Source organism: Phyllobates terribilis, unplaced genomic scaffold (assembly GCF_046119375.1).
Source record: "Phyllobates terribilis strain yellow unplaced genomic scaffold, ASM4611937v1 Scaffold_2__4_contigs__length_985480577, whole genome shotgun sequence".
Classification (NCBI taxonomy): domain Eukaryota; kingdom Metazoa; phylum Chordata; class Amphibia; order Anura; family Dendrobatidae; genus Phyllobates; species Phyllobates terribilis.
The window spans coordinates 337,901,953-337,924,647 of NW_027362762.1; the positions used below are offsets into that span (position 1 = coordinate 337,901,953).

The following is a 22,695-nucleotide window of genomic DNA, read 5'->3' on the forward strand; positions in this document are numbered from 1 at the left end:
CCTGTGTAAACATGTTAATAAATGACCACGGATCAGCATGTAGCCAATAAGAGGTTGTTTTACAGCTGTAGTCAGCCAATGTCGTTTTTGAAACAGAAGACACTTCTGGAAAAGATTGATGATGTTTTTCATAAAAGCTACTTTTTTGTTGTTTTTGCAGCAATTTTGCCACCACAATTTTTTTTTTCAATTTAACATATGAAATAGTTGTGACTTCCAAGTGGAAGCTGCCTGTAGAATGGTCAGGTCACTTCTTTAAACTACTTCATGGCTTTTGAAGCCGGAAGCGGTAAAAAGATAAAAAATAAAGAACATACTGTATGCACAGCAAGTCGTTTTGATATTACAGTGCATATGTTAACTCTTTTTTTTAATGAGCTTTCTCAGGCGGGTTCCAGTTTGGAGCTAGTGTGGTTGTATGCAGTACGGGGCTCTTTCTACTGTTGCTTTATTACACGTTAATAGGACATGCTATAAAACACAAGTGTCTGCTAAGTTTGTAACCTACAGTTAACACAACATGTGATATATATACATTAAACAACTGTAATTCTTCCTGAAAAGTCTGCAGGATTCTTTTTTTTGTAAATCATTTAGTAAACCTTTATCCAGGGTTTTAAAAAATGTTTCAGTATTTCTGGTATGTATCCAGCAGCAATTCATGGTGACAGCTAGTAATCTGCCACAGGACTCTTGACCTTCACTTCCACGTCTTGCATTAAACAAGGAGACATGGCAGAGCTACAGTACAGAAGTTCTTAGAGTGGGTTTGAAAAGCTGAAAGAAGGACAATTGTGAGACTGTAGTAATGAATTAATTGCTGGAAGATGCAAACATGCTAGATAAAAGCATGAAATAATATGACATTTTCTACAAGAAGGTATGGAGAAAAATAATCTAATCTGTCAAATAAAAGAAATGCTAATCACTGAGTATGGGGAAAATATCACCTACGCTATGTTTGCTAATCAAAAACATTTTTTAATTAGTTTTTTAAATTCTGATTGTATGTTTGTTCGTATTTGTGTGTGTACATCATGAATATGGGGGGTTACGTCTCACCTGAGATGTTTTATTTAGTTGTGAACACAAGTTCCAACGATTTGTTTTACAACAGGTTCTTCTAAGCATAGGAAAAATTAAAAGGTTTCATTGCCTTCTATGAGAGAGAGTTGTGCGCATGCATTGTAATGTGGTGAGGTCACTGTGGGGGAGGGCCTCAATTTCCTCTTTTTGAGGCCATGTTCACACATTCAGTATTTGGTCAGTATTTTACATCAGTATTTGTAAGCCAAAACCAGGAGTGGAACAATCAGAGGAAAAGTGTAATAGAAACACGTCACCACTTCTGTATTGTTCACCCACTCCTGATTTTGGCTTACAAATACTGATGTGAAATACTGACCAAATACTCAACGTGAAAACGTGGCCTAAATACTACAAATAGTGACATAGAAATGACTGTGCCGCACGTGTCACAGGTTGCGCTCTTACCCCTATTCACTTTGTTGCAGCTACTATACACAACCTAGTGTATGGTTAGATGTTGCAACCCCTGCAGCAATAGGTCATTTTCTGATGATAGATACTCTTTACAGTAGTGCAGAAAAGTAATATAAATTCACATTAAAGTGTTGCTCAAAGTTTGAAAACTATCCCCTCTTCATAGGTGATAAGGTAATTGTATTATTGCTGGGGGTTGCACCACTGCGACCCACATGATTATGAGAATTGAGGTTTCATATCCCTGTCTACACTGTGTTCCAAATTATTATGCAAATAATATTTTCTCAAATTTTCCCAAATTACCTATATGAATTGCAGTCATTGTAATTTTCCAGTCAAATAACTATTAAGTACAATTGAAAGGTTTTTGTACAAACTGCCTATGATAACAGTATATTTAAAAAAAAATAAAACACTCAAACTGCACTCAATGCATGTTCCAAATTATTATGCACAGCAGAGTTTTCAACCTTTTCATTTTAATAAAGAACAAAAAAATGGTCATTTTTGAAATTATAAGCATTAGCAGGTTATTACAAACTGAAATCAAACAGTTTTCAACTCAAAACTTTATTCTAGGTGATGTTACATTTGCACATAGGACCCCTTGTTCGAAAGGAGCTTCTGAACTCTCTCGTCCATTGAATTTGTCAGGTTTTAGATGATTTCTGCTTCAATTGTTTTGCATGAGGACAGAATACCCTCCCAGAGTTGTTGCTTAGATGTGAACTGCCTCCCGCCATCATAGACACTCCTTTTGATGATGCTCCAGAGGTTCTCAATGGGGTTGAGGTCAGGGGAGCATGGGTGCCACACCATAAGTTTGTCCCCTTTTATGCCCATAGCAGCCAGAGATGCAGATGTGTTATGTGCAGCATGAGACGGGGCATTATCATGCATGAAATGATCTCGATGGTCCAGATGGATGGAGTGGAGGATGGCTGGTTGATGGACACCCCATGCAAACACGGCTACGGCGCTAACAAGGAGGAGGTGGAGTAATGTTCTGGGCTGGAATCATGGGGAGAGAGATTGTCGGCTCTTTTAGGATCCCTGAAGGGGTAAAGATGAACTCCATAATGTATGCTGAGTTTCTCAAACAGCACTTCCTTCCATGGTTCAAGAAGAAGAACCGTGCATTCCGCAGCAAGATCATTTTCATGCATGATAATGCCCCGTCTCATGCTGCACATAACACATCTGCATCTCTGGCTGCTATGGGCATAAAAGGGGACAAACTTATGGTGTGGCCCCCATGCTCCCCTGACCTCCGCGGCTGTTAGACAGTCACAACACATGCAGGGATTGCCTAACAAACAGGAAATCCCTGCATGTGTCGTGGCTGTCTAACAGCCGCGAGACATGCAGCCACGACAAACAACTCAAACACCCAAGCATGCTCGAGCACGTTCGTGCATCACTAGTGTATACATGTTGAATAACGCTATATCTGCTGAACATATGACTTGTATTCTAGATTTAGCAGTCTTCCATTCTTTAGATTTTGGTCACAAGAAGCCTTAGAATATTTCTAATTGCAGTATGTGAAATTTGATCCCTCACTGAAGACAGAACTGTAGACAGATTTGAGAAGATTTTGAGTGAGCAATCAGTGCAAGAGAGAGGAAGTGACTTGTATGGAGAGACTCATATTTCTCATATGAGATATGTTATGAAAAGACATGTAATTATAATTACTATTTCATTTAGAGACATGAAACCACAAGTTTCCAGTGCAATCCTGCAGCTCCAGGGATTCGCACATTTGGACAGCTGTACATGAATGATGGCATCTGGCTAGTGGGCATGTACAGATTGGAGTTCTTGCATCTCAGGATTTGCTATGTGACAGATGCCAGCATAAGCTTTGCTCTGTAGAGTATTCATGCACTCTTTTGGGACTGCTATATATAACCTGACTTTCAATAGCAGTTTATTAACACCTTTTAACCAGCTGCTGATGCCTGCTTTTCATCATGTTTTCCATCGGGACCAGAAGTGATGATGTTCTTTTTTTTTGGTCACTTGACCACTTGGGCTATGATTGGCTGCAGTTTCAGATGACTGAAATGGCAAATCATTGGATCTGCTCCTCTGGACGGACAGCCTATAAAGCTGACAGATCCGCTTGAAAGCATTTAAATATATGGAAAGGACATATCGGTATATATTGAAATGGCTCTTGCTGGAATATGCCCGCAGTTCCAGGAGGATTCCTTATGACACCCTTCAAACTTCGATGAAATATTATTTAGCCTGTAACACAAAGCTATGAATGTGAATCATTTCCTGTCTGTTTATTCTGCTAATTTGTTTAGTATTTCAAGCAGAGTTGCACATACATATTGGGAAAAAAAGAAAACATACCATAAAATATTCAAGAATGTCAAGGCTCGGGAGGCTCTGAAGCTGTAATATTGACATGTTTTAGAAGCACTACTTGACTTTCTGAAGACTGCAGTGTACAAACCTTCAAAAGAGGCTATGATTTTCTCAAAAGATTGGAAGGTAGCTTAAGAATAATGAAAGGAAACATCACATAATACCCAACCTGCTTGAGAACATCCTGAATTTTTTTTTCTCTAGATCTCTCTGGGGTTCCCTTGCTTTAATTTTTTTTCTTCTAAGCCCCATGTCGATAGGGAATACGGAGACTACGTTTTATTCCAAGGAAGCAGAAATATAGGACAAGGACTGCTGTGTCAGAGCTGCAATCAAATGTAGCACTTTGGTAAGCAATAGCACAGTGCAGAATGCCGTCATTGCAAAGGATCACACGCCAGTCAAGTTTTACAAGGTGATTGCTTAAAACAAGCGAAAGAAGTATAAAATAAGGGACGTAAGGAAAAGCTGTAAGACTAACACATGCATTGTTATTTACTGTGTGAATATTCTGCATTTAAACTGATACAAAATGAACATGCTATTTGATTTGCTGAAATGGAAGCCTAAATGCAATGTACGATCATGATGTGCAAATAATAATAGCATTTTATTCTGAATCATGTAGGGAAGTGTATCATTTCTTACTTAGGTTAGGTTCACATTTACACAGTGCATTCCGGAATTGGAATAAAAAAATGTATTCAGACGTATATGGCAGTGTACCCATAGAGTAAAAAAATGTTCTTTTGACTTTGTTTTGTCAGGTTTATGTTGTTTGGACAATGTTTGTTTTTTCCATGCCCAAAAAAAAAAAGTATAAAAGACAAATACGTTTTTTTTCTCCATTATTCTGAATGGGACACGTGTTGAAACATATACAGATACATTTCAATACATCTAAAACATATACTGTATATTTTTAATTAATTTGGTTGTAAAAACAAAGTTTATTCCTCTAGACATGACCTCTGCTTCTCCTCACAGGGTTGGTTCCAAAATCAAGTTGTTTTTTTCAAAATAGTCAGAAAAAAAGACATACTTTATTAAACAAAAATGTGTACAGACATATATGTGCGTATTACCCATGTTAAATGTGGCCGTCTTGATTTAGGCAGACGTAGGTTGACTCATGGCAAACTCTTGTATAGGCATTTAACATATAGTTGAAATATGTACATCATACGTCTGCAGATGTGCGAATGTGAACCTAGCCTTAAGTTGATTTTTATTTTTTTTTCAAGCCAGGAGTGGATTCAAAAAGCAAAGGCTCAACTCATACTTTTCATTCAGGATGGATCTTTTGTTGGCTTATAGGCTCAAAATGATAAATCACAAACAGCCAAAGTAACATTTTGTGAAAAAAAAAGAATGCCAAAAATGTTTGGCACAAGATAAACATATTTTCAGGTATATACGCAGTTAAAGTGGCATAGTTCACTTCCAGCGTACTTGTGGATACAGCATAGGCCAAAGGTCTGCGTTGGCTCTAGAAGCGATGTTTGGTCTGTTTGAAAGTCAGTGGACTGCTGCAGTCTGTGATTGACTGCAGTGGTCAGATGACTCTGAGCAGCGCATTATCAGAAAACATCTGATGAAACACTTTACTGGTTATCTGACCACTGCAACCAATCACAGCCTGCAGCAGTCCTCTGAATTCTAAACAGAACAGGCATTGCTTCCAGAGCTAGTACAGACTTTTATGAATAATTTCTATTATGGACAACCCTTTTAAAGAAATTTTCTGATGGAAGCAATCAGTATTTGATCACAATGGGACCTCCACCCATCAGCAGAATAAAGGGTTTGTTTACCAGGCCAGTGAATCATATGTACAAGAAGCTACATATGGTAGTGCCGCTTTGTCCTTTTTAAGTGAGATGGATTAAACAGGATTTTTTCCTGAGCGTTTCTGCATCTCCCCTGGCAGAAAAAATGCATGCAGATTGTACATGCGGATTGTACATGCGTTTTCCTGCCAGGGACAAGCAGATGTGAAGCGTTCTTCACATGCATTTCCGCATGCAGGTTGTCAAGCGCTTTCCAAGCGATTTTAGCATCATTTGGAAAGTGCTTGTCAACTTGGTCACACTATGTAAATCCATGCAAACGGCATGGATTTATATAGTGTGACACGAGAGAATATGAAAAAATAAATCTATACTTACCTTCCGATGGCCCCCAGTGTCTTGATTCGATGCGTCTCTGCTTACCGGCAGATCGCGGTACACTGAAGGACCTGCCGACGTCAGCGGTCGCGTGACCCGTCACATGACTAAATGACATCAGTGCAGGTCCTTCAGTCCACCGCGATCTGCCGGCAAAACCGAGACAAGGACACCGGGGGCCATCAGAAGGTAAGTATAATATTTATTTTTTATTTAATTCTTTTTTTTACAGGTTCTATGGTACCCGGGTCCGGTGGAGAGTCTCCTCTCCTCCAGACCCAGGTACCATCCGCACATTGAAACGCTTGGATTCCGCATGTACAGATGCAGTGATGCGGAATCCAAGTGTTCCAATGCAAGTTAATGGCGGCGAAAACGCAGCGCTTCCGCAAAATAATTGGTAGTGCTGCGTTTTTTTCCGCAATGATAATCCGCAGCGGAAATTTCCGCAGCATGTGCACAGCACATGCGGATTATCATTGGGGAACATGGCAGGCCTTCTACCAAGCATTTTTTTAGCTTTTCTGCAGCGGAATCGTAGGCACACAGCCTTAGGCGCGTTCACACTCAGCACAGGATCATGTATCAGGGGATCACACTAGTCTGAATAGGTAAACACAGACTTTTTCAGTAGTTGAGGAAAAGTTGATGAAGGCAGACTATCAACTGACTTTAGAGCATCAGCAGAAAGTCAAAAATAAAGTTTAAGACTAGTTTGCTAAAAAGTATGCTAAAAGGTCACGGGCACTAATGGTAGATAGCACATAACATACAAGTGTCACCTGGCATCTTGTCCAAGTGGATCCACTAAGGATATGGTGAGCCGTCAGATACAGTGGGGAAAAAAAGTAATTAGTCAGCCACCAATTGTGCAAGTTCTCCTACTTAAAAAGATGAGAGAGGCCTGTAATTGACATCATAGGTAGACCTCCACTATGAGAGACAAAATGAGAAAACAAATCCTGAAAATCACATTGTCTGATTTGGAAAGAATTTTTTTTCAAATTTAGGTGGAAAATAAGTATTTGGTCAATTAGAAACAAGCAAGATTTCTGTCTCTCACAGACCTGTAACTTCTTCTTTAAGAGGCTCCTCTGTCCTCCACTCATTACCTGTAGTACTGGCACCTGTTTGAACTTGTTATCAGTATAAAAGACACCTGTCCGCAACCTCAAACAGTCACACTCCAAACTCCACTATGGTGAAAACCAAAGAGCTGTCGAAGGACACCAGAAACAAAATTGTAGCCCTGCACCAGGCTGGGAAGACTGAATCTGCAATAGGCAAGCAGCTTGGTGTGAAGAAATCAACTGTGGGAGCAATAATTAGAAAATGGAAGACATACAAGACCACTGATAATCTCCCTCGTTCTGGGGCTCCACACAAGATGTCACCCCGTGGATTCAAAATAATCTCAAGAACGGTGAGCAAAAATCCCAGAACCACACGGGGAGACCTAGTGAATGACTTGCAGAGAGCTGGGACCAATGTTACACAGGCTACCATCAGTAACACACTACGCGCCAGGGACTCAGATCCTGCAGTGCCAGATGTGTCCCCCTGCTTAAGCCATTACATGTCTGGGCCCATCTGAAGTTTGCTAGAGAGCATTCGGATGATCCAGAAGAGTATTGGAGGAATGTCATATGGTCAGAAGAAACCAAAGTAGAACTGTTTGGTACTGTGAAGCATGGGGGTGGCAACATCATGTTTTGGAGCTGTTTCTCTGTCAAGGGACCAGGATGACTGATCCATGTACATGAAAGAATGAATGAGGCCATGTATCGTGAGATTTTGAGTGCATACTTCCTTCCATCAGCAAGGGCATTGAAGTTGAAACGTGGCTGGGTCTTTCAGCATGACCATGATCCCAAGCACACCGTCAGGGCAACGAAGTAGTGGCTTCGTAAGAAGCATTTCAAGGTCCTGGAGTGGCCTAGCCAGTCTCCAGATCCAAACCCTATAGAAAACCTTTGGAGGGAGTTGAAAGTCCGCGCTGCCCATGTAGACAGTGAGATCTACCTATGATGTCAATTACAGGCCTCTCTCATCTTTTTAAGTGGCGGAACTTGCACAAGTATACTTTGTAAGTATATTACAGCTAAACAGATCTACTAATTTCAGATGCTATTTTTAACTACAGTTTGAATTTAACTTACTCCATTTAGACTGTAGGCTCATAGACTCATGTTTGTTCAGATGTTGATTATTATGTTGAAATCTTTTGAAATCATCTGAGTGGTATAAGAAACTGGGGAAGTGTCATTTTGTCCTAATGGATTTATTTCCAATCATGTCCAGCTCAGGGACAATCGAGCCGTGATCTGAAACAGACCATGACAAGATGTTAGAGCTATGAAGTAATGGTAATAAGGTTGTAGAAATAAGCCAGTAATCTATTAAAGTGTGGGTGAATATGAGCTTTAGAATATTCTGATTCATATGTCAGCCATAGACATAATAGGCATTCCATATCCTTTTTCCTTCTTCATTGTGATCTTCTGTTGGACAGCATGGCCACTGGTCCTAGTAGAAAAGAATGGCCAAAACAGGTTAACTCCAACGCCCTTGGCAAAGGCCATGATTTTATATGCTCGTTGTAACAAGTTTGTATCCTATGAGTATAATAAAAGCATTCTTGCGGTAAACTAATTTCTATGGAGCTTCACTATTGGAAGGGCATGTCCCCCTTCTATCTTATTTTGTGATCAGTGAGATAGGAGACACCTGAAACTAGATGGTTGATGCTTTGTGGATTACTAGAGAAATGGACACCTGTTTTATGCCTTGAGTGAAGCTGGAATGAGATCATTTCAGTCCCATCTACTCAAAATCAGAGGACTGTGGAGATAAGTCCAAATTTGCTTGCATTGCATTCTTTAATTAACTCCAACAAAGGTGAAGGGGAAAGACTAATCTGAGCAAAGACCTCTCTTTCACTGTGAACAGTTAAAGCCCCCATATTGATTACAATTATCCGAATCAGTTATGACCTGCCGACATTCTAATGTGCATGAGGGCCTTCCCGATTCTTTTCCAACTCATGATGTTTGGGAGATAAAAACCATGTAGTTTAAATTCAAATGTCCAATATTTTTGTTTAACTTGTAAAAAGCCACCGCAAGGGATGTCTGGCAGCAGCTTAATCCACTTTCCCCATAGCACATGACTGCTCGGCTTGGCCGAGCATGGGAGAGTTGGGAGAGAGAGCTGTAGGGAAAACTAGCATTCGGCCAACAGCTATCTAAGGTTTATGGGTACCTTAAAACTCATTAGATTGCTTGCAAGTCATGTTGTCATCAGGTAATCAGATGCCAACAATTATTTAATGCTTATGCCAAATGTAGGTCATCTATGCATTGGTATCTATGGTGTTATATGCCCATTTTATTGTTAAGAAGTAATCAAAATCTAAATTAGTCTTCATTGTGCCAGTGTTCTATACACTGCATATACTCTGGTACTGTGGTCATTGTTATTCAATTAGAATATTCAATGGCATCCAAACAATCATGTACAACCATTTACTGAGATTTACCTTGCAGCAGAAATTCTAAAATGTAGAAGTAATGATGTACTACATGTAAATGCTGAATGCAACCGACACTCCTGCAATAAAAAGCAAACTTGAAAATAACTATTTGCAGGTCACCCCAATCAATCCAAATCCTGTTTCCTAACAGACCATTATTGCATTTGCAAACCTGTAAAAACAAGACACACAATGTTCTATTTTCAATGAACAATTATTTCAATAGATAGAGAAAAGAAAATGTAACTTCTTCACTGGCAATATGCTGGGCTGAGTGCCAGAGTACACTATCTCCTTACTCAGGTGGGGCATTGCTGGAGAAAAAAAAAACAGCAATGAAGATTTATAGATCCTGTGCCTTGCACACAATCTCCTTGGTCCCAGATTTGTTACAAATAAATCATAGTCTATTTTCTATGATATAACAGGCTGTAATAAGCTTTGGCCATCTGGATGCTTCAACTCTATTGAGGTTATATATGAAGGAAACTTAGCTTCAACTATGTCAGCAAATGCACAAGACAATTCCTGTAACAGATGGGACACTGGAAGAGAGAGGCATGTATTTAGCTATGATGGAGGAACAGAAGAGGACATGGCACAAGCGATCATATAGGCAGCCATAATACATGCATGCTCGGTGCGTCCCTGGAGTGTTAATGAATTTAGCCATTCCTTTGAATGTCATGTTGAATGTATTTTCAGCATATTATATGTCATTAATGCTAATCATTCAATTTGGGTGCAAATTGATTGTAAGTTGTAGTGTTTGCATGATTCTTCGATGTATTAGTCAACCTTTTGTTATTTTGGATAAGTCTTATTGGTGATTGTAGGTAATTCCATAAATTATGAAGCAGGAGGAACCTGATGCCATTAAATGGTAATTAATACTGATATGATGTGTTGGATGAAAAGACATTTCTATATATACTACAGAGAGCAAACAGCCCCTTGTCTTTCTTTTGATAAATGGGTAATTTTCTTTCTTGTCTATGAGATGAAATAATACATTGCCATTAGAAAAGGACCATCTATTTACTTGTTTTACTGATAACATAAGAATCCATCATCTGTAATACTTTGACATTGACGTCTCTGTGCTTAGAACACCGTAGCAGAGATTTTATCAAAACTGCAGTGCAGTGATCACTATTGATTGTGGCATCACAGAGGGTATAACCGATGTGCTTATGCAATAGGTAAGGAAATCCATCAGCTCAAATGGTCATTCATAGACAGACTTTGCAGGTCCGTGATGTTTACTGTTTCAACAAGAATTTAGCTTCTATTTCAGACAGGGCTGTGGAGTCATGGAGTCAGAGTCGGTGTCCATTTTGTCGGAGTCGGTATAAAATGGACCAACCCTGACTCCTAAAATATATAATAAATTGGGTACAGTAGTTCAATGCAGAATGTGCTGTAAATGTTTTCAGTTGAATTTGGGAAAGTTATGAAATGCCCTATAAATGTCTGTTCTATTTCTGATCTAAGGATCTAGGCTTTTAGCTATTATTATTATTTATTATTATAGCGCCATTTATTCCATGGCGCTTTACATGTGAAAAAGGGGGTATACATAGGAAAAACACTTACAATAATCTTAACAAAACGAGTCAGCGACTGGTACAGGAGGAGAGAGGACCCTGCCCGCGAGGGCTCACAATCTAGGAGTTCAGTTGAATCTGTGCTGCACTTTATGTACATGGTCAGTAGTGAGGCCGTGCTGTGGAGTCGGAATTGAGAGTCAGGGAAATTGAGGAGTCGGAGGTTTTTCTTACCGATTCCACAGCCCTGATTTCAGGGGCTCCTGGGTTGCATCCACGGAGTAGCTGTTGGCCAGTAGTACAAGTTGACGGAAATCCATGAACAACCCAGGTCAGAACTAGAGACCAAACATTTGCAAAATCCAAACCAAATGCATAGTCAGGGAGTAACAATGTTCAAGTCCAAGAAGTCAGGCTATGACATCAGACCGAGAAAATAGTCAGGTGACACTGATAGCAGTGGGGATTGTGTCTTCACCTTTGTTAAGACCTGGCGCCACTATGCTCTACCCAGGAATCAGGCAGAGTAGGGAGAGCTGCTGCTGCGTCAGGGAGAGATTTGCTTGTTTATAGTTACTATAGGTATTCTACAACATATATATATATACAACTAAACTAACAGTCCTTCTGAGGACTAATCCAGCTACATATATTCAGTGGTGATAGCAGAAGTTAGGCAGGGTATGAGGCAAACTGCAGTTCATGATACAGCACAAGAGGGTCCATTTAACGTCCTGTTAGTATTGGTGTTCCATAACATATATATATATATATCCATCTGAACTAACAGTCCTTCTGAGGACTAATACAGCTGCATATAATCAGTGCTAGGCAGGCAGGCAGTGTATGTGGCAGACTGCAGTGTATAATACAGCACAAGAGGGTCCATTGAACGTCATGTCTGCTGTTGCTGTAATAATTATAGATATTTATAGACATAGCCCCAGACATCAGGGGCCAGACCAATTTTTTTTATCTTAATCCTGGTTATTTGCTTAAAAGGCAATCCAGAGTACACCATTTGCTTGTTCTCACTGCAGAATAAACCCAGATCTGTTCCATATTTCAGCGATAAAAATCCAGAAATATGAACTGAACATGGAAAATATTGGCCTTCTTTTCCATTCTGTTGCAGTGTGTCAGTCAAGCTATTCACACTAGTTGTCTGTGAAGAATAGTATTAGTAAATTACAGGCCTGCTATTTAAAACCGTGGTTCTCTGTCAGACATATCACCTATAACACTGTTCCAAAATCAGACATTTCTTCTATTTTCATTCCGTTGCAGTGTGTCAGTCAAGCTGTTCTCACTAGGTGTCTGTAAAGAATACTATTAGTAAATTACAGGCCTGCTATTTAAAACCGTGGTTCTCTGTCAGACGTATCACATATAACAGCATTCCAAAATTAGCCATTTCTGCCTTCCATTTCATTGCAGTGTTTCGTTCAAGCTATTAACACTAGGTCTTTGTGAAGAATAGTATTGTTAAATTACAGGCCTGCTATTTAAAATCGTGGTTCTCTGTCAGACTTATCACATATAACTGTGTTCCAAAATCAGTCATTTCTCGTGAACGTGGAAAATATTGTCCTCCATTAAAAATGGGCAAGGTGCGTGGCAAGGGACGGAGAAGTGGACGTGATGGTGATGGTGCATGCAGAGGCCGAGGACGTGGCTGTGGCAAGCTGAAATTGTGCCACAACAAACACCCACATCTTGTCGCTCGACCTTCCTGTCCCAATTACTATAGGGCCGCAGTACACCACTATTGAACCCAGAGCAGTGTCAAAAGGTTGTTGTTTAGATAGCAGATGCTTCCAGTCACTTTGCCGCCACCACAACCCTATCTTCCACATGGTCAAGTCTCAGTAGCCGTGAGTCTGGACCGCATATCTGATCCTCCTTCCTCCCACCATGCCGAGGAGACAACTGATCCCACACTTGGCCACTCCGAAGAGCTGTTCACTTTTCCATTTGTAGATTCGGGCCTGTCGCCCGGCCAGCTTCAAGCGAGTCAAGAGGAGAATGCATGTAGCAATGTCCAAATATTGGAGCAGCCACGGTCACACGAAGGTGACAGTGGGAAAGTGCAATTACTGTTGCAAGAGGTGGATGATGATGATGATGAGACACAATTGCCAGAAAGTCAAGAGGAGGACCAGGGTGCGGAAATGGAAGATGAGGTGGTGGATGATATAGTATCTGACCCAACCTGGCAGGGGGACATACAGAGCGAGGACAGCAGCAGATAGGGGAAGGGAGGCATAGCACCACAACAGGCAGGAAGAAGCAGTGTGGTGGCCACAAACACAAGGTTGGAAACGACGGAAGTTGCCAGTACAACTGTTAGGTCTTCCCGACTCTGGTTATTTTTTAAAGACTCTGCAGATAACCCCAAAAAGGTCATTTTCACCACCTGCCAGCCCAGCATCAGCAGGGGTAGCAAAACTATCAGCCTGATCACCACCAGCATGATCAGGCACATGGCAGCAAAGCAGCCGACTAAGTGGGCCGAACCCCATGGTCCAGCAACAGTGTCTGCGGGTGACACCACTGCTTGTTCCGCAGTTGGGAGTGCACGCCAATCCCCTGTCCATGGCACATGCCAAGATGCCTCCCACCCTGCACCTGTCATTGAACACTCTCAAGTAGCACCATCAGCAAGCATGTCCATGTCCTTGTCCCAGCTCAGCGTTCAGTTGTCCCTACCCCAGTCCTTGGAACACAAGCGTAAATACGCAGCAAACGCCACACTGCTAAATTCACACATTTCGCAAATGCTTGCGCTCGAAATGTTGCCTTTTAGGCTCGTGGAGACGGAAGCGGCCATGCCTCTGTACTCGGTCCCCAGCCACCACTATTTCTCCCGGTATGCCGTCCCCGCATTACATGAGCACGTGTCCCATAACATTAGACCTGCCCTCAACAATGCAGTTACTAGGAAAGTCCTCCTTACCATGGACACGTGGACAAGTGCTTGTGGGCATCTAGCTGATGTCACACTGGGTTAATATAGTGGAAGCCGGGACCCAGTCGGACCTTGGGACGGAACACGTCCTCCCGATGCCAAGGATTGCGGGTCCTGGGTCAATCAGGGTTGCCCGCACATTCTACAGCTCCTGCAACTCCTCCTCTTCAGCCTCCATCTCCGAAATGACCACCTCAGTTGCAAGCTGGAGGCACTGCAGCGCTGCCTCGGCCAAGCGGCAACAGGCTGTGCTGAAGCTAATATGCTTAGGTGACAAACCGCACAATGCTGAAGAGTTGTGGACAGTTCTGAAAGAGCAGGCAGATCTGTGGCTGACACTGCTGACTCTACAGCCAGTCATGGTCGTGTGTGACAATGGCTGGAACCTGGTGGCGGCCACATACCATGCCTGGCCCATGTGCTTAACCTCGTGGTTCAGCGGTTTCTCAAATCCTACCCGGATCTGCCAGATCTGCTTGTCAAAGTATGCCGCCTGTGTGCCCATTTTAGAAAGTCAGCTACAGCTTCCGCCGCCCTTGCCATGCTTCAGCAGCATTTGCAGCTTCCAGCTCACTGACTGATCTGCGATGTCCCCACGCATTGGATCTCTACATTGCAGATGTTGGGAAGGATTTGTGAGCAGAAGAGAGGAATTGTTGGCTACCAACATCAACAAGGCCGTCGGTATTCAGTTCAGACTCCACACATAAGACCTCAGGAGTGGACATGGATGTCAGACATATGTACCATCCTCCAAAACTTTGTGGACTCCACCAAGATGGTGAGCGGCGATGACACTATAATTAGCGTCACCATCCCGCTTCTCTGTCTTCTGAAACGCTCTCTGCTCACAATTTAAGGGGATGCATTGCAGGCGCAGAACGAAAAGATGGAGTAAGGAACCATACAGGGTGATTCCACACAGCCCAGCCTCATTTCATACCAAAGTGGATTGGGTGACAATGAGGAAGAGGAGGAGGAGGAAGAACAGAAGCTGGTTTCCTGCATTATAGACGGTACTACATGCACAACTGTCATACCGTCTGTTCAGCGTGGATAGCCTGAGGACAGGGAGGAGGAGGAGGGTGAGGAGGAGAGCATGGTCAGTCATCCTCTTGGTGAGGACACGGAAGTCTTGCCTTTTTGCAGTCTGGCACACATGGCTGGGGTTTATGTTACGCTGCCTTTCCCGTGACCCTCGCATTGTCCAAATTTTGGGTGACAGTCATTACTGGTTGGTGACACTTCTAGACCCACGCTACAAGGAAAACTTTCTGTCTCTTATTCCCATGCTGGATAGGCCTAATAAAATGGGGCAGTGCCAGAATGCCCTTGTTGCGGAACTATTAAAAAAACTCCCATCTGAAAACGCTGGCGGCAGAGGTCACAGTTCGTTGGACAACCAAGGAGTACAGGCGAGAGAGACACAAATGCAAAGGCAGGGGAACACTGTCAAAGTTCTGGGACAGTTTTCTCAAACCCTCCCATCGCACAGGCCCTGAGGCGCGGGGTACTCTCCCAAGGAGGAAAAAGTTTCGGAAGATGGTGAAGGAGTACTTTGCTGATTGTACCAACGTCCTCCGTGATTCCTCTGTTCCTTATCATTATTGGATATCCAAGCTGGACACAAGGCATGAACTGGCTCTCTACACCTTGGAGGTCCTGGCCTGCCCTGCCGCTAGCATTTTGCCAGAGCGGGTTTTTAGTGCCGCTGCTGGAATTAAAACTGATAGGCGCATCCACCTGTCAACTGAAAATGCTGACAGGCTGACTCTTATAAAAATGAGCAAGGGCTGGATTGGGCCAGACTTCTCAACACCACCGAATGATAGCAGCATAACATAAACTCAAATACAGTGTCTTTTTTTGGGAGGTCTAACTCTATTCCCATGCACCTCTGTCTTCACACCCAGACATGGGTATACACTTCCTCATTTTGTTTGTCTATTTGCTCTTTTCCTCCTCCTTCTCCACATCCTCATCCTCCACACCACCATGTCACCACCATATGTACCATATCAACATATCTACGTCTCTTGCAAGGGACCAAGCAATGTGAACTGAGGTCTAAGATGGCAGACATGCAAGAAATAGGGGCATGTCCACACCAGCAAAAAGAAGCAAAACCCACAAAAGACAAAAATATATCTCATACCCTACCATCATTATATATAAATGTAAATCAAAGTTGCATAATAAATATAGGGTACTTAGTGAACTATTTTTGATCAAAAAAAGTATACAAGCCGTCCCACCAGCGGCAAGGTGACCCTAAATTGGGACGGTACCTATACTGCCTATATTAAAAACCTTACTGTATATCAAAGTTGAAGTAATGCATATAAAAGGGTAGACAAATAGGACCGGGTCCCAACTCCAGACCACCTAGGCCCGTGGTAAGCTACATATACACTAGTCAGCTCAACAAAGGGTATGCCACACCCTTAAATTGCACAGAATGCAAACAAGACAAAAAACCAAGCAATGTGAACTGAGGTCTAAGATGGCAGACATGCAAGAAATAGGGGCATGTCCACACCAGCAAAAAGAAGCAAAACCCACAAAAGACAAAAATATATCTCATACCCTACCATCATTATATATAAATGTAAAGCAAAGTTGCATAATAAATATAGGGTACTTAGTGAACTATTTTTGATCAAAAAAAGTATACAAGCCGTCCCACCAGCGGCAAGGTGACCCTAAATTGGGACGGTACCTATACTGCCTATATTAAAAACCTTACTGTATATCAAAGTTGAAGTAATGCATATAAAAGGGTAGACAAATAGGACCGGGTCCCAACTCCAGACCACCTAGGCCCGTGGTAAGCTACATATACACTAGTCAGCTCAACAAAGGGTATGCCACACCCTTAAATTGCACAGAATGCAAACAAGACAAAAAACCAAGCAATGTGAACTGAGGTCTAAGATGGCAGACATGCAAGAAATAGGGGCATGTCCACACCAGCAAAAAGAAGCAAAACCCACAAAAGACAAAAATATATCTCATACCCTACCATCATTATATATAAATGTAAAGCAAAGTTGCATAATAAATATAGGGTACTTAGTGAACTATTTCATACAGTAAGGTTTTTAATATAGGCAGTATAGGTACCGTCCCAATTTAGGGTCACCTTGCCGCTGGTGGGACGGCTTGTATACTTTTTTTGATCAAAAATAGTTCACTAAGTACCCTATATTTATTATGCAACTTTGCTTTACATTTATATATAATGATGGTAGGGTATGAGATATATTTTTGTCTTTTGTGGGTTTTGCTTCTTTTTGCTGGTGTGGACATGCCCCTATTTCTTGCATGTCTGCCATCTTAGACCTCAGTTCACATTGCTTGGTTTTTTGTCTTGTTTGCATTCTGTGCAATTTAAGGGTGTGGCATACCCTTTGTTGAGCTGACTAGTGTATATGTAGCTTACCACGGGCCTAGGTGGTCTGGAGTTGGGACCCGGTCCTATTTGTCTACCCTTTTATATGCATTACTTCAACTTTGATATACAGTAAGGTTTTTAATATAGGCAGTATAGGTACCGTCCCAATTTAGGGTCACCTTGCCGCTGGTGGGACGGCTTGTATACTTTTTTTGATCAAAAATAGTTCACTAAGTACCCTATATTTATTATGCAACTTTGCTTTACATTTATATATAATGATGGTAGGGTATGAGATATATTTTTGTCTTTTGTGGGTTTTGCTTCTTTTTGCTGGTGTGGACATGCCCCTATTTCTTGCATGTCTGCCATCTTAGACCTCAGTTCACATTGCTTGTTTTTTTGTCTTGTTTGCATTCTGTGCAATTTAAGGGTGTGGCATACCCTTTGTTGAGCTGACTAGTGTATATGTAGCTTACCACGGGCCTAGGTGGTCTGGAGTTGGGACCCGGTCCTATTTGTCTACCCTTTTATATGCATTACTTCAACTTTGATATACAGTAAGGTTTTTAATATAGGCAGTATAGGTACCGTCCCAATTTAGGGTCACCTTGCCGCTGGTGGGACGGCTTGTATACTTTTTTTGATCAAAAATAGTTCACTAAGTACCCTATATTTATTATGCAACTTTGCTTTACATTTATATATAATGATGGTAGGGTATGAGATATATTTTTGTCTTTTGTGGGTTTTGCTTCTTTTTGCTGGTGTGGACATGCCCCTATTTCTTGCATGTCTGCCATCTTAGACCTCAGTTCACATTGCTTGGTTTTTTGTCTTGTTTGCATTCTGTGCAATTTAAGGGTGTGGCATACCCTTTGTTGAGCTGACTAGTGTATATGTAGCTTACCACGGGCCTAGGTGGTCTGGAGTTGGGACCCGGTCCTATTTGTCTACCCTTTTATATGCATTACTTCAACTTTGATATACAGTAAGGTTTTTAATATAGGCAGTATAGGTACCGTCCCAATTTAGGGTCACCTTGCCGCTGGTGGGACGGCTTGTATACTTTTTTTGATCAAAAATAGTTCACTAAGTACCCTATATTTATTATGCAACTTTGCTTTACATTTATATATAATGATGGTAGGGTATGAGATATATTTTTGTCTTTTGTGGGTTTTGCTTCTTTTTGCTGGTGTGGACATGCCCCTATTTCTTGCATGTCTGCCATCTTAGACCTCAGTTCACATTGCTTGGTTTTTTGTCTTGTTTGCATTCTGTGCAATTTAAGGGTGTGGCATACCCTTTGTTGAGCTGACTAGTGTATATGTAGCTTACCACGGGCCTAGGTGGTCTGGAGTTGGGACCCGGTCCTATTTGTCTACCCTTTTATATGCATTACTTCAACTTTGATATACAGTAAGGTTTTTAATATAGGCAGTATAGGTACCGTCCCAATTTAGGGTCACCTTGCCGCTGGTGGGACGGCTTGTATACTTTTTTTGATCAAAAATAGTTCACTAAGTACCCTATATTTATTATGCAACTTTGCTTTACATTTATATATAATGATGGTAGGGTATGAGATATATTTTTGTCTTTTGTGGGTTTTGTCTCTTGCAAGGGGCATTGGAGTTCCTCCGAATTTTTGGCAGCCGTTGCTTAACTGCATAGGCAAACAGTATGGGAGACCCACTTCCTAATAATGGGAACATTATTTTCAGGAGGCTCTCCGACCTCTACGTCTATTGCAAGGGGCATTGGAGTTCCTCCAAACTTTTGGCAGCCGTTGCTTCACTGCATAGGCAAACAGGAGACAGTCTCCTTTCTAATGGGATTATGTCATTACTGAGGCCCACCTCTATGTGTCTTTAAATTGTTAGTGGGCTTTTTCCTAAATTTTGATAGCCGTTTGACTCACTGCATACCCTATAACTGAATAGCAGACCCTCTCCTTTCTAATGAGAACATGTCGCTACTGTGGCCCAGCTCTATGTGTCTTTAAATTGGTAGCAAGGTTTTTCCTAAATTTGGGCTGCTGTTACACTCAGTGCATACCCTATAACTCAATAGCAGACCCTTTCCTTTCTAATGAGAACATGTCGTACTCGTTACTGTGGCCCAGCTCTATGTGTCTTTAAATTGTTAGTGGTTTTTTTTCTGAATTTTGACAGACGTTGCACTCACTGCATACCCTATAACTGTATAGCAGACCCTCTCCTTTCTATTGGGAACATCTCGTTACTGTGGCCCAGCTCTATGTGTCTTTAAATTGTTAGTGGGGTTTTTCCCAAATTTTGGCAACCCTTGCAGTCACAGCATGGGCATTACCACTATAGGAGACCTGCTCCTTTATAATAGGAACATGATACCGGCTGGGCATACCTTAGATTATTATGGGGATATATGATTACTAACGAGCAGGCTTCTTTATATATTCTGACACTTTCTTTATATATGTTTTGACACTTTCTCTCTTGATGCCGTCTGCTGCGGCTCATGGGCGTCCCAGGCACCTCTGGACTGGCCACCCACCTGTTGTCCGGTTGTATGCCCCTGTTTGCTGCAGCAGTCGGTATCTAATCCCCCTCCTTGCTGCATCTGATTCGGTGCATCATCAGTATCTGGGACGGGCCTGGGTTGCCATGACAGCGGGCCGGTTGTTACTACTTCCGCCCTGCACTGCATGACGTGCTCGGGGCCCGCCCGGCTGCCTGGAGAGGGTGTGGCATCGGGATTCACTCGATGCCCATTGGTCGGGTTTCACGTTGAGTCATATATATAGACCTACCTACACATCACAAAGCCACGCCTCCTGACGAAGTTATCAAGGCGAAACGCGCGTCGAGGCGCGCTATCAGCTCCCTGTCAGCTGTGCCTGCACACCGTACCTTCAACATGTCTCTAGGTAATGTTGTTTGCATTTATACCTAGTATTTTTTATAACCCTTAAGACACTTACATATTTATATAGTGTTACTTTAGGGGTTATTAACTTTCTGGCTACCTAAATGTATCAAGGAGCTCTGGTATATACCGCTGATTCGTGTTGTATATATGCCAGGTGCCTAGTTGCTACCATTGATGATATTAGAATATCACTGCAGCCCTATTCTATACCACTGCTCTGACTTCTATAATATTGACCATTTTATTAACTAGTATTATATGATATCTGTAGCACTTGATCGTAGTCAGTCTATATGTACATGCCTTATACATGTTTGGTTGGTGTTTGGGGCAGCTCATAGGGATATTGTTTCCTTCTTCTGCTTATATTCATCTACTACATCTAGTTATGCCTCTTATGGAAACCACTTTTTACTAGTTGTAATTTTATATTCTGATATTTGTCCTATTCTAGACTTAATAAATTGTATAACTATTTAATGACTCTTTTCTCTGGCTGTCTTTTCTCGGGATTGGGTATCCATCATCTGGTTGCTGGTTATTTTCCCATATAATCCCCCCCTTTCTTGGTTTTATGTTTTCATTAAGGGAAACATTTCAATAGGATTTGTATGTGTCTTTAAATTGTTAGTGTTTTTTTTTCTGAATTTTGACAGACGTTGCACTCACTGCATACCCTATAACTGTATAGCAGACCCTCTCCTTTCTATTGGGAACATCTCGTTACTGTGGCCCAGCTCTATGTGTCTTTAAATTGTTAGTGGGGTTTTTCCCAAATTTTGGCAACCCTTGCAGTCACAGCATGGGCATTACCACTATAGGAGACCCGCTCCTTTATAATAGGAACATTTTTTTTTACTGAGACCCTCCTCTATGTCTCTTCAAAGGGGTATTGGGTTGCGTTCAAATTTTTGGCAGCCCTTGCAGGCACTGCATACGCAATAACAGTATAGGAGACACACTCGTTAATAATGGGAACAACAAAGCATAGCCGACTGATGGCTCTCTAACAAGAGACGACTGCTGGCCCTTTAAGAATAGTAAGGGCCGCCTGATGACCCTATACACATAGGTTTTGTGACTTTCAGAGTCCCTCCATCATAAGTGAAACAGGATGTGTCTGATGATGTGTCACACACCACATGGCCAGATAAGGTTGTAAAATGTTAAAATTACATTTCCTGGTGAATGCATCTGTCTTGGTTGAAAGCAATACAAAAGTGCAAAAACGTATCAAAAACGCTATGTGTGAACATAGCCCATGGTGTGGAGGAGCATTTTTGTTTTTGTATACTTATTTTGCCTTATATACAAGTCATTACCCTGGAAAGGATGTTCCTTAACATATTTCCCAGGAAAATCCATTTTGGTTTCGTTTTTGTATGTTTCATTGTGAGTCCGTAAAAGCGGCGTAATACCTTTGACAACATTGTTGACAGCATTGACCTGGGAGTCATAAATGCTTCCAGGGGTCTTCTCCATGCTGTTCCCATGTCATTTGAGCACTGTTCCCATCGATTTGGGCAATTTTTAGGCCCTCTGCAGACTGTCGGGGGGAGCCGCCAGAAAAATGCTTGAGTTTCCCATAGACTTACATTGGGCTCGTTACTCGGTCCGAGCACTTGAGCATTCCAATTTGCTCGACTCGAACAGTGAGTACCCAAGCATTTTAGTGCTCGCTCAGCACTAGTAGAGACAAATGTATATTGGCTCTCAGCACCATACTTTTATGGCACAGGAGATGAGTTAACAAGTTTAAAGTTAATTTAAGAAGTTCCCTTTGTGTATTGCCAAATAGCAATAATTTCTACTGGAATTTACAACATATTCCCTGTATATTCTTGGACCCCCTCCATATTTCTCTTGAAATCATTATTGTCTCTGCAAACCATTAAAATCACAGTCTGCACTTTGTAACTTTTTGGCTTATGTTTGTTAATGGGCATCTTCTAGCTACTAAACTTTCTATTAATGAGAACTAATTCCCTTCTCACATTTAGTTTTTAAGAAAAAGGTAATTTGCAGCAGTCAATTCTCTCTGTGCATTTGGCCCTAGTTAAAAGGTGATGTCCAGGAGTAGAAAAATACGGCACCAGTCTTTCAAAAGTAACAGCACATCTGTTCACAGGTTATGTCTGGTATTGCAGCTTACATCCAACATACTTCAAACGAGTGGCTTCTGCCAGAGATGACTCATGAGCAGTTGTAGCACAGATTTTTGGATGAAATTATAGAATTGTCACACAGTTCAATCTTTCTCCACTGATTCCCACAATGAAAGACAG

At 41.7% G+C, this 22,695-nt stretch overlaps 1 long non-coding RNA gene across 1 annotated transcript in view; it reads left to right on the top strand.

Annotated features, from left to right (window-relative positions):
* Positions 1 to 708: 708 nt before the first annotated feature.
* The window catches only part of LOC141251942 (uncharacterized), a 34,155-nt gene continuing 12,168 nt past the window's right edge, over positions 709 to 22,695 (top strand). Inside the window, exon 1 of the long non-coding RNA XR_012313441.1 lies at positions 709 to 880. This is a non-coding gene — a long non-coding RNA (uncharacterized lncRNA). The remainder of the gene's footprint in view (positions 881 to 22,695) is intronic.